This window comes from Coenobita brevimanus, chromosome 42 (assembly GCF_032717465.1).
Source record: "Coenobita brevimanus isolate Jiangsu-jjx chromosome 42, ASM3271746v2, whole genome shotgun sequence".
NCBI classification, from domain to species: Eukaryota; Metazoa; Arthropoda; class Malacostraca; order Decapoda; family Coenobitidae; genus Coenobita; species Coenobita brevimanus.
The window spans coordinates 11,370,834-11,382,082 of record NC_136995.1 but is presented as its reverse complement, the minus strand read 5'-3'; positions in this window follow the sequence as shown (position 1 = coordinate 11,382,082).

Sequence of the window (11,249 nt, the reverse complement as noted above, 5' to 3'; positions counted from 1 at the left end):
CATGCTGAGATAAAACTTGAGATTCTGTGTTATCGCTGTCTCAGTGGAACTCTATATCATTCGTGGTCCGAGCAACAGGGTATTATTCGAAGGTTCTCGTTTGGTACTGGGACAGGTATATCTGGTCTATGAACCTCATGTCCTAAGGCGGGAGATTTGGGTAAAGAATTACATTTCTCTTCTTACTGTTTTATTCTTGAACATTATGTATACAAACACTGCGATTCTTTGGTTCCCTCCAGATCATGGCAAAGCCAAAGCAACAACATTGTCTTCTTCATTTTGTCCATTGTCTTATTTCCTTAATACAAACAGAACAGGCTTTATGGGGAGCCCATGATTGTCCTGGTCTCCAAATTTCGCGCCAAAGTATGCATTACTCGTATACTCCTTTTTTTTTTTTTTTTTTTTATAACAAAGTTTGTAATATTTCTCTGCCGTTTCTTTATGACAAATTCACCCCAGGTATAACAGATATTTTCCAGACAGTTATCAAACCTTCTTTAGCCATTGCCAGATAAACTACATCAGACACTGAAACAAATAATAAAGTACAATGAACTATGCCAGATGCCTTAATCCTATACGGGGTGGTCACAAACAAATCGCCTCCACGTCGTCCTGTCCCACGCCATTTCACTGCCCTGCTCTCAGCTCACACCCCCCTCTTTCATATTCCTCTTCACTCCATCCCTTCATCTTATCCCTGGCCTCCCCCTCCCTCTCTCCCACTCCACCTCAATCACATACACTCTCCTCGTCAGTCTCTCACTCTCCATCCTCTCCACATGGACAAACCACCTCAGTGTGTTTCTCATAACGCTTCCTATCACATCCACATCCACACTACAACGCTCATTCACTTCATTTGTCAGTCTGTCTCTCCATGTGACTCCACATGTTCCTCTCAAATAACTCATTTCCTCTGCTCTCACTCTTGACTTGTGTCCCTTCAACAAGGTCCAAGCTTCACTTCCATACGTTAGAGTTGGTATCACAATACTGTCATGTAGTAACTCTTTAACTTCCACGCTCACTTCCCTGTTTCTTATCACTGCTTTCAAAGAACCAGCAACCTTTCTTCCTTGTTGTACACTTCACCCGGTTGTACACTTCACCCGGTTGTACACTTCACCCGGTCAGCCCCTCGAAATCGTTAATGAAATCTACAGTCAAATTCCCGAAATATCATGTATGGAAAGCATTATAATATTTGATGACTTTAGTTTACTAGATCCAAAATGGGGAGAAGCCCTATCCTTACACACAGAGTTAGACCTATATACAAACTTGCAGGAAAGTTCTTTGTATCAATTTGTAAGTTATCCAACACGTGGAGGTAACATCCTAGATCTTGTCTTAGCCACATCAGAAAATGTAGTGAGTAATGTGATCGTAGAAGTAGAATTTAGTACAAGTGATCATCGCATAGTTACATTTAACATTAAATTAAGTGAGGAAATTGTCAAGGCCAGTTGTGAGAAAGTGCTCGACTTTTAAGAAATTAAAGGCAATTGCAGGTGCAGGTGACTGGCATCCCATCGTCCAAACTCTAGATATCAATGGTGCATGTTTTTTTTTTTTTTTTTTCAGAAACTCTCAACAGTGCCGTCAGGTTATGTATTCCAATGCCCAACAGAATGCCTGCCAAAAATTCTAAACCAAATGGTGGAACTCCAACATTAAACATTGTCTAGACGCAAAAAATCTTGCATATAAGAAGTATAATAGCACAAAGAGTCTAAGCGAGAAAATGAATACGATGCCCTTCAACGAAAAGCCAATAAATTAATAAAACACAGTAAGAAAAAGCTTGAGACACATATTGCAAGTATCAGTAAATCAAATCCCAAAGAATTTTTCAGTTACATAAGAAGAAAAAAGGAAAAAACTCCATCAATCGGTTCCTTAATCACAGATAATGGAGAGCACACTGATGACAATAGTGAAAATTCTTAATACTTTCTCTGCGTCAGTATTTACAACAGAAAATATACATATGATTCCTACTGTTTCCCCCATTCCTATAGAGGAGGGCAACATAATCACTGACATTACAGTCAGCGATCGCGACGTACTGCTTGCAATAAACAAATTAAAAGAGAATAAAACACCAGAACAGGACAAAATATCACCACGTGTATTGAAGGAACTACAGAATGAATATCAAAGCCTTTATCTGAACTTTTTAACTTATCACTTATGAGCAGTAAGGTGCCACACGAATGGAAGCTTGCTAACGTAACCCCAATATTCATAAAGGGCAACAGAGCCCAACCAGAAAACTACCGCCCAATTAGTTTAACATCAGTGGTTTGCAAAATATTTGAAACTATTATCAGAGACAAGTTTGTGAAACACTTGGAAACAATCTCATAAAAGATTCGCAACATGGTTTTCGTAATAATGGCTCTTGCCTCGCGAATCTGCTGGACTTTTTCAATGATATACTAACATGTACGACGAGACTAAATCTGTTGATGTGGTCTACCTCGATTTTCAAAAGGCTCTTGACAAAGTTCCACGCAAAAGATTCCTTCAGAAGCTAAAGGCACATGGTTTCAGCAGCAGTGTTCTTGGGTGGGTTGAAGATTGGCTTACCGGACGAAAGCAAAGAGTTGTAATAAACAGAAAAGAGTCAGACTGGATAAACGGTACAAGTGGAGTGCTGCAGGGTTTAGTGTTAGGTCCTATTCTTTTCTTAATATATGTAAATGATAATGACGAAGGATTGTGTTGTAAGATTTCAAAATTTGCTCATGATACTAAAATAGGTAACAGTAGATACAGCACTGCAAAGGCAGGCAATTCAGAGATCTTGATCAACTGTATAACCGCACCCAAGTCAGGCAAATGGAATTCAATATTAATAACTGCAAAGTGCAAAACATTGGCAGTAAAAATGTAAGAGCAAGTTATAGCATGAATAATGTCCAACTTGATAGGGTAACCATGAAAAAAAATTAGGAGTTATAATAACAAACGATTTAAAACCAAGCAAACAATGTACAGAAGCTGTGAAAAAAGCCAATAAATTGATTGGATTCATAGGCAGAGCATTTGAATATAACTCGGATAATATCGTCCTTACTTTGTATAATTCCTTAGTACGCCCACACTTGGAGTATTGCATTCAGTTTTGGTCACCGTATTATAAAAAGGATATGGAAAAAAAGTGCAGCAAAGGATGACAAATTTGACACTCAGACTGAGAAATAAACCGTACGAGGAATGTTTAGAAGCCCTGAATCTATTTACCATAACAAAACGGAGGATACGAGGAGATCTGATTCAAGTGTTTAAGATATTCAAAAGACATGATAACATGGCTGTCAATAAATTCTTCACAGTTGATCACTCGAATTATACTAGAGGCAATGGGCATAAAATAATTGGCAAGCGGATCCAGTCGCATGAAGCTACGCATTTCTTCTTCAGTAGAGTTGTAAATATGTGGAATAAATTGCCCTCCATTGTAGTAAATTGTAATACAGTACAAGCCTTTAAAGATCGCCTTGATAAGTAATTATCGTCTAACCCCCAGCTTAACATGTTTCCTCCTGAATAAAACACTTGAGTATGTATAATTTTGTATTTTATATTAATTATTATTTTTTTTTTTTAGAGCCTGGATCAATTTATTAAATGCAATTATAGTATATGCACAGACTAGGAAATGCACAGATACTGAGTTAACGGTCACTACTCATACTTTCGACCTGTGATGGGCTGTGGATCACTGAGGGTCCCTGTTAGTTAAGTGGCCACCATCGGGATTTTTTTAATGTGCCAGGTGTCACTGCTTCAGGAGGTGACTTGTGTGGAGCTGGGGCCTGATTGACTGGTGCCTATTTTAATAGCGCCAGGCAAGGCTGCCGCACCACCCCTGAACATCCACGCTGTGCACTGTGCAATTTCCACACTGTGTCCACAGATGCCCTTTTAACTCAACGTACCCGTACATAGTGTCATGAATTATCTATTTACTTGATTATTCATTTTTTCTTACTACTTTCTCTTTCAGGTTATCCATGCTGGTGGCTTATAGATAATGTATTATAGAATATAGCTTTTCTTTTTCAGTCTTTCCTATGAAATTTCCACATCACTTTTTCCATCCTGCATGGTAGTTTTTCTAACTTTTTCTTGCCAGATTCAACTGAAGGGTTTGGAGGCGGAGGGAGCCTTCTTCCTTTACTATCCATATCCTTCAGTATGTAGAGTTAGATCTCATAGTCATAGTCTAACCTGTAACAAACAGCCTCAAAAGGATCACAAGGTCTGTTGCTGTTTGCTTTGCTTTGTACTCCTTTGTACTTTGTACCCTCCAAACTTCCATCCTTACTCATTACACTACCCAAGTACTTAAACGTACTGACATTTTCCATTTCTTCATCATCCAACCTCACTGCACATTCACTGACTTCACTTCTCTCGAAGACCATCACTTTACTCTTCCCTACATTCACCTTTAGATTCCGTTTCTTACACACTCTCCCAGACTCATCCACCAAGCCTTGCAGCTCTCCTTCATCTTCACTTAACAACATGGTATAATTTGCAAACAACAGTACAGGGAGCTTCCAAACACTGCCTTCTCTCATTAGGCCACTCCAACATCCACTGCCCTACCTTGTATCACTTTTATAACCTCATCCATGTACAGATTGAACAATCATGGAGACATAACACATTCCTGTTTCAACCCAACCTTCAAATAGAAAAATTCACTCAGTTCACTATTCACACACATTGCAGCCTCAGCACTCTTACACATGCACTTCACAGCATTCAACAACTTCCCATATACTCAATCCACTCTGTCATATGCTTTCTCCAAATCCATGAAGGCCGCATACAACTTCTTTCCCTTCTCTAGACACTTTTCAACTAAAGATCTTAAAATGAATATCTGATCTACACAACCACTTCCTTTCCAAGAACTTCCCTCTTCTTCTTCAGCTAATTCCTCTGTTACTTCCCTATCTCTGTCACTAAGTATCCGACCATATACTTTTCCTATTACACTAAGAAGACAAATGCCCCTATGATTACCACACACTTCTTTTTCCTCTTTTCCTTTGTACAAGGGCATAATTATACCTGACTTCCAATCCTCCGGGACTCTACCTTCCTCTCAGGCCAATCTGCACATCTTCCACATCCATTCCAATACTATCTCTCCCCCACGCTTCAGCATTTCACCACACACTCCATCAATTCCTGGGGCTTTCCCCATTTTGACTTTCTTCATTGCTTCCATAAATTCAATCCTACTGATTTCTTCCTGTCTTTTCTCCCCCCCTCCTTCTCCCAGCCATTCCTCAGCCACTTATACTCGCATTTCTTTCATTCTCTATGTTCAACAATTCATTAAAGTGTACTCTCCATCTGCTCACTTTTTCTCCCTTCTCCACTGGTAATCTACGATCTTGATCTTTCACTGCCCGACTAACTTCATTGCCACCCTGTCTAACTCTCTTTACCTCTTTCCAGAATGTTTTCGTACAGTCCCACCACTTTATACTCAAATTCCTTCCAAATTCCTCATCTACTCTCATCTTACTCTCTCTTAATAATCTTTTCACCTCGCTCTTCCTTTTTACATATAACTCTCTCTTCCGTCTCTCAACTTCTTGCACGCCCCTATTTCTCATCCATTCATTATATGCTTTCTTCTTTTGTGCCACAGCCTGTCTCATCTCTTCATTCCACCATGCTATTCCTTGCACCCCCTTTCCTCTTCTCTTCACTCCACACACCACCTCACATGCTGCACATATTTCTTCTGTGAATATCTTGCACACACCTTCCACGTCCCCCCATCTGCTCCAATCCATATTTACCTAATCGTTCCTCCACTTCTCTCTTATATTCTGCCTTTTTCTCATCCTCTTGTAACCTTTCCACTCTCCTTGCATCTATTCCTTCCTCCCGTCCTTCCTTTCTGCTATACTTCATTTTACTTGGACCTTGATTCTGGTGGTGATCAGAAAGTCCACTACCCCAACCTCTATATGCTCTTGCATCCATTACACACCTCCGCATCCTTTCATCCACACATATATAATGAATCATTGCCTTCCATTCATTTAGTTCACCACCCAACCTTCTGATCACTCGCCATGTATACCTGTAGATCATTTTGTGCCTGAAGAGGGTATTGGCTATCACCGACCCCATCCCGGCACAAATGTCAGCTAAAGCAATGCCATTCATATCTATCTCAGCAGGCACACCCCACTCACCAACTACTGTACTCCATCCACCTTCACATTCCCTAGTTTACCATTTATATCACCAGTCAAAAACACTCCCTCATTCCTTTCAAACTTTTCCATGCACACTTCCACATTTGCCCAGAAATCTTCTCTCACTGTGCTTGCACGATCTTGCGTTGGCGCACAGAATCGCCCACATTTGTAGTCCCAGCTTTCAATCTTACCCAAGCAACCCTTCAGCCAACTAATCCATACTCTTTTATATTATCCTTCCATCTGTTACTCACAACAATACACACTCCTTCTTTTGCCCTCTCATTCTCACCTACTCCTGCACATATACCCCATCCATACTCCCGTTCTCTCACACTCTCTCCTATTCATTTAGTTTCAGTTAATCCACATACATCCACTTTCGCACCCTCAAGCACCTGGACAATCTCCCTTTCACCTCGTCATTTGCACCCTTTACATTCCACGTCGCCATCCATATTGTGTCCTTTGTTCGGTCCTTGGTCGTCATCTTTTGGTCAGTCCTGGTCTGAGGCTTGTTGCTCGTATTTATAGTTAGTTGTTTTCCGGGGAGGGGCACTAACCCTCCGCCAACCCACTTGCTGTCACTTAGGGAACGCCTGTCATTAAGTTATAAGATAGAACTCATCTACAGAAATAAAACTCATACAATGAACTCAAGGACAGTACTAAAGCTCATCACACTCCTGCAGTGTAGCCTACGTCTGAACAATGCTGAGGCAATATGTTCTCAGGTAAACTTCTCTATATTCCCTACTGAACCTATTTCTCATTTACATTCATTCCTGTTATGAGGCAAGTAAACACACTCTAACCTTGCCATTTAGTCTCAGTCAATACACATATGTCCACTCTTGCACCCTCAAGCACCTAGAACATCTCTCTCTCTCTCTCTCTCTCTCTCTCTCTCTCTCTCTCTCTTTTCCACTTTATCATGTCGTTTGTACTATTTTTTTCCGGAGTGAGGCACTAACCCTCCACCAATCCATTTGTTTACACGTACTGAATACGTACTGGATAGTTATAGGGTTGCCACCCAGCATATTAAATGATTTCTTGATTTACAGGATATCATTTGACTTGTCATTCATTGTAGAGTCATCCTGGAATAAAGTATCTCTACACTGAGTGAGTGGATGATGTGCTTCCCCATCGACCCCAAGTTCGAGTATTTTTGTATGTTCAGAAATACTGTTATGATAGGTTTCCATCACTGAAGTTTATCCGAAATCGACAGGAAGATGAATAATTGCAGCCTGAAGTACCAACGTGCACTATTGCCAACAGACCTCAATGAGGCAAATTATATATGTGTAATATCTCAGTACTTAATTTATAACCACATATAACAAGTCACACCTATCAAATATTGTACACACTATTTAATGATGGTAATTAAAATCCATGCCTCTTGGAAGGATTATGGAAGCTTGCATGGTACAACAACTGACAAACCCCATTCGCTGTGCACTCTTTATCGCGGCCTTATTGCCTGTGTTGATCACTGCGTACTTGAAAAGTTTATTATGAATGAAGCGTAATAAGTGGTATTCCAGTGCATTCATGATATGGAAACCACGGAGACGAGGATGAATGTATGCATTACCGATCATCCCATTATTGTAAAGGTACACCCACGCCAGCAACATTCCAACAGGCCATTCCTCCTGATCAGCAGTTCTTCGAATTGCTTCTTGCATTCCCGAAACCTGATGCTTCTCCTGTGAGACCGAGTGCTTATCCAGAAAGAATGATTTTTGAGTGATTTCTTCCTGCCCCTTTCCTAGTGTATTGAGCTCCATCCTATCTGCTGCCGACCCTTCCCCTCCAGTCCAGCGAAGGCAAAAGGCGGGCACAGATGCCAGTAGGGAGGCCAGGCCGTCTGGTGATTCTGTCCATCGATACGGCCAGTCTTTAATGATGGTTGGAATGTCCTCAGTTCTCAGCTTGTCCACCACCAAACCTTCTGGGACACTGGCAGATATAAAAATACAAAATATATTAATAACAGAAAAACAAAACAAATGCAAGCAAAACAACTGACACATAAAGAGAATATATATATGATTAATTTCATTGGTTACAAAAATGAACACTGAATTTTTCATTACTGACTCCAATAAAAGAATTATTTTAAAATATAATTTGTTTCTGCAATACTGACACCATTTTATTAAGTTTCTGAAGGCTTTTTCTAACGAGGTGCGAGACTCAGCTTTACCAAACCATGCTTTACATGGGAGAACTCTTCTTTTATGTGGCTTTGCCTGATAATAACCAGAATTAACTTCAAAAGGCATCTCATGAAAGGCGTCAAGAAGAGAAGGTATATTATACCAGACCGTCTGGTTTGTCCTTTGATTTCCACAAAATTAGCTGTCTCGATTATACCATAAAACGTTTTTCTTCTATTTCTGTTAGTGAAAACGTATCTTTCTGTACATTTCTAAGTTTTCTTTTTTACAAATATAGTTTCTGTCCACTGCACTGGTCTTGTTGAACTTTGCTCTTTTTTTATTAGATAAAATAAACTTAAGGACAGTTTCTCTTTTTCACATATTGTAAGTGCATGGGAGCACAAGAAAACTGATGTTCAATATTTTCAATGAAAATACATGCTTATGATTGATCTAGGCTTTCTTCTTCACCATGTTTCCAAACGCATAGTTCTGTAAGAATCAGCTTTCGCGATGATTCTTTCATCCTCCTCAAATAAGGATAAACTAGAAAGCACTCACGAAGCGCCAATGTCCACCAACTCCAATATATTACTATTTTCTGCTAGAATTTCTCTTGCCAATCAAACGACTAATATTACGGCCTCACACAGTCAGTTAAATGTGTGGTCTTTCTCTAACCTGTTAGATAAAATCAGAGAGTGCATATCTCTGCCAATGCCAATAAAATTATAAATTTTCCCTCCATCTACATCCGCATCAACCAAAAAATCTAATAAGCTCTTCCTTGACCTTCTCTCAACCAACTCTAAAAATTTCATCGAACTCCAATATCAACTATATAAAATATATATTTTGGTCACAAAAACGGTGAATGCATAACCTTGGTCTACTTTTGATGACGGAGGTATTGAGTACACTAAAATACTGTGAAATAATGAACAAAAACTAACCAACTTCCTAATCCTTTCAGCTCGAACACGAAATTTTCATTCTACTCTTCTTATCAACCGACTACATTCTTTTGACTGGTAGAATTTCAGAACAAGAGGGTGTGGAAAAAAACCCCCCACTATTATTCAGTTTAGTATGACATGTCTCCCATATTAAACAAATTTCCTACAGCTAAAAGAATCCAGGCCGATGGTCCTGGGTGGCAAGTGCCTCACATCGGAATTCCAAAATACGGATGAAATGTAACATGCTGAAAGATGTTTTGGTGTTTTTTCCTAAATTGTCCGAACGAAAACGAGGACAACTTACGTCAACCAAAATTCATTTAAGAGTGTTAAAAAATGTTCAGCTTGGGCTGTACAAAAGTATTCCTCACCATCTGGGGAGATCTCTATATGCTACTGAAGTACAAGTTTGAGTGTAAAAAATATCCCTCACCATTTGGGGAGATATCTGTGAGCTACTACCGCCATTTTGGGAGATCCCTAACAGTATTAAGGCGTGAAATATTACTAGTAACACAATTCGCAGGGGGCGAGCTCGGACACGTTCCACATCTTGAGTGTGGATGTCTATTTCCTAGTTAATATACACTTCGCCGTATTCAAAATTTCACATTGGTTATCTACTATCATTTAACGTTTTCTCACAAAATGAAGAAGAATATAACTTAAGAGCATGCATTAACTGGAACAGAGTAAAGCAAAAATCAAAAGTGAAAATATATGTACAGCTGTCAACGCTGAATAAAAGTAAACAAAAGTTATACCACTAATTGATTTTAGACTTCAAGGCTGCACCCATAAATTCTCCATTTATGTTTTTTTTCTTGCAACATCCAGCAGCTCTGTAGTCTGCCATTATGTTGGCATTCCATTTTCCTTGGTATCATCTTTCCATCTACTTTATACCATGATGAAATCTGTCAACTTGTTTTTCACTCAAAATTGCCAGATTGTCCAAGACGTAGTCCAAGTGAGGATTCAGGAAATGTGCTTTGAGACTTATGTTTATATCTCAGGGCCTTGACCGTTTCTAGCATTCTCCTCATATTGTCTCTGTAGTTTAGATCCTTTCAGTTACCCAAAAAGGCAATCTTTGTTTCTTTCTCAACAGCAAGAAGAGAATTGTCAAAATTTGCGTCCTTGACTATTTTCTGTTTATCATGTCCGACAAATATAAATCTTTGAGCTTGACATCTGACAATTCTTGAAACCTGTTTCACAAATACTTATAACCATCTACGTCCCGTGTCGAAACTTTAATAAATTGTTTCGTTAAGCCAAGTTTTATATGTTGAGGGGGCAAGAGATTCTTTTGGGCCTACCGAATATTCTCATACAATGTTCTTACCCCCAAGTGAAAACTGTTTCCTACTTGACCATTGCTTCTGAGACAGAGTTTCCTTACCATGCTATGCCATTGACACGATAAAATAGGGGAACTTTGTGTAACCCGATTGTTGTTCAAGCAGCACAAAAACTTAAGTCTCCACAAGTCACTGAATTGTGGTCAATGTAACTAATTTTATTTAATAACATCAGTTAACATTTATAACTTTCCTTGAACTGGACTGCATGAGCTACGTGTTACTGTTGTGTAAAAGATCAGCCTTAATATTTCTTTTTAAAGAATGAATGAGCAGCCTCCACTCATCAATACTGTAAATGACGCTAAACTTTTCCACTAATTAAGCAGGATCTCTGAAAAAAAAAAAAATCATTCTCTTCTTTATAATAAGAGAGAAATATACATACATTATATATATATGTATATATATATGTATATATATATATGTATATATATATATATATATATTATTGTTACGGAACAGAGAAAGATAATGTACACTTTAAGTGAGAAT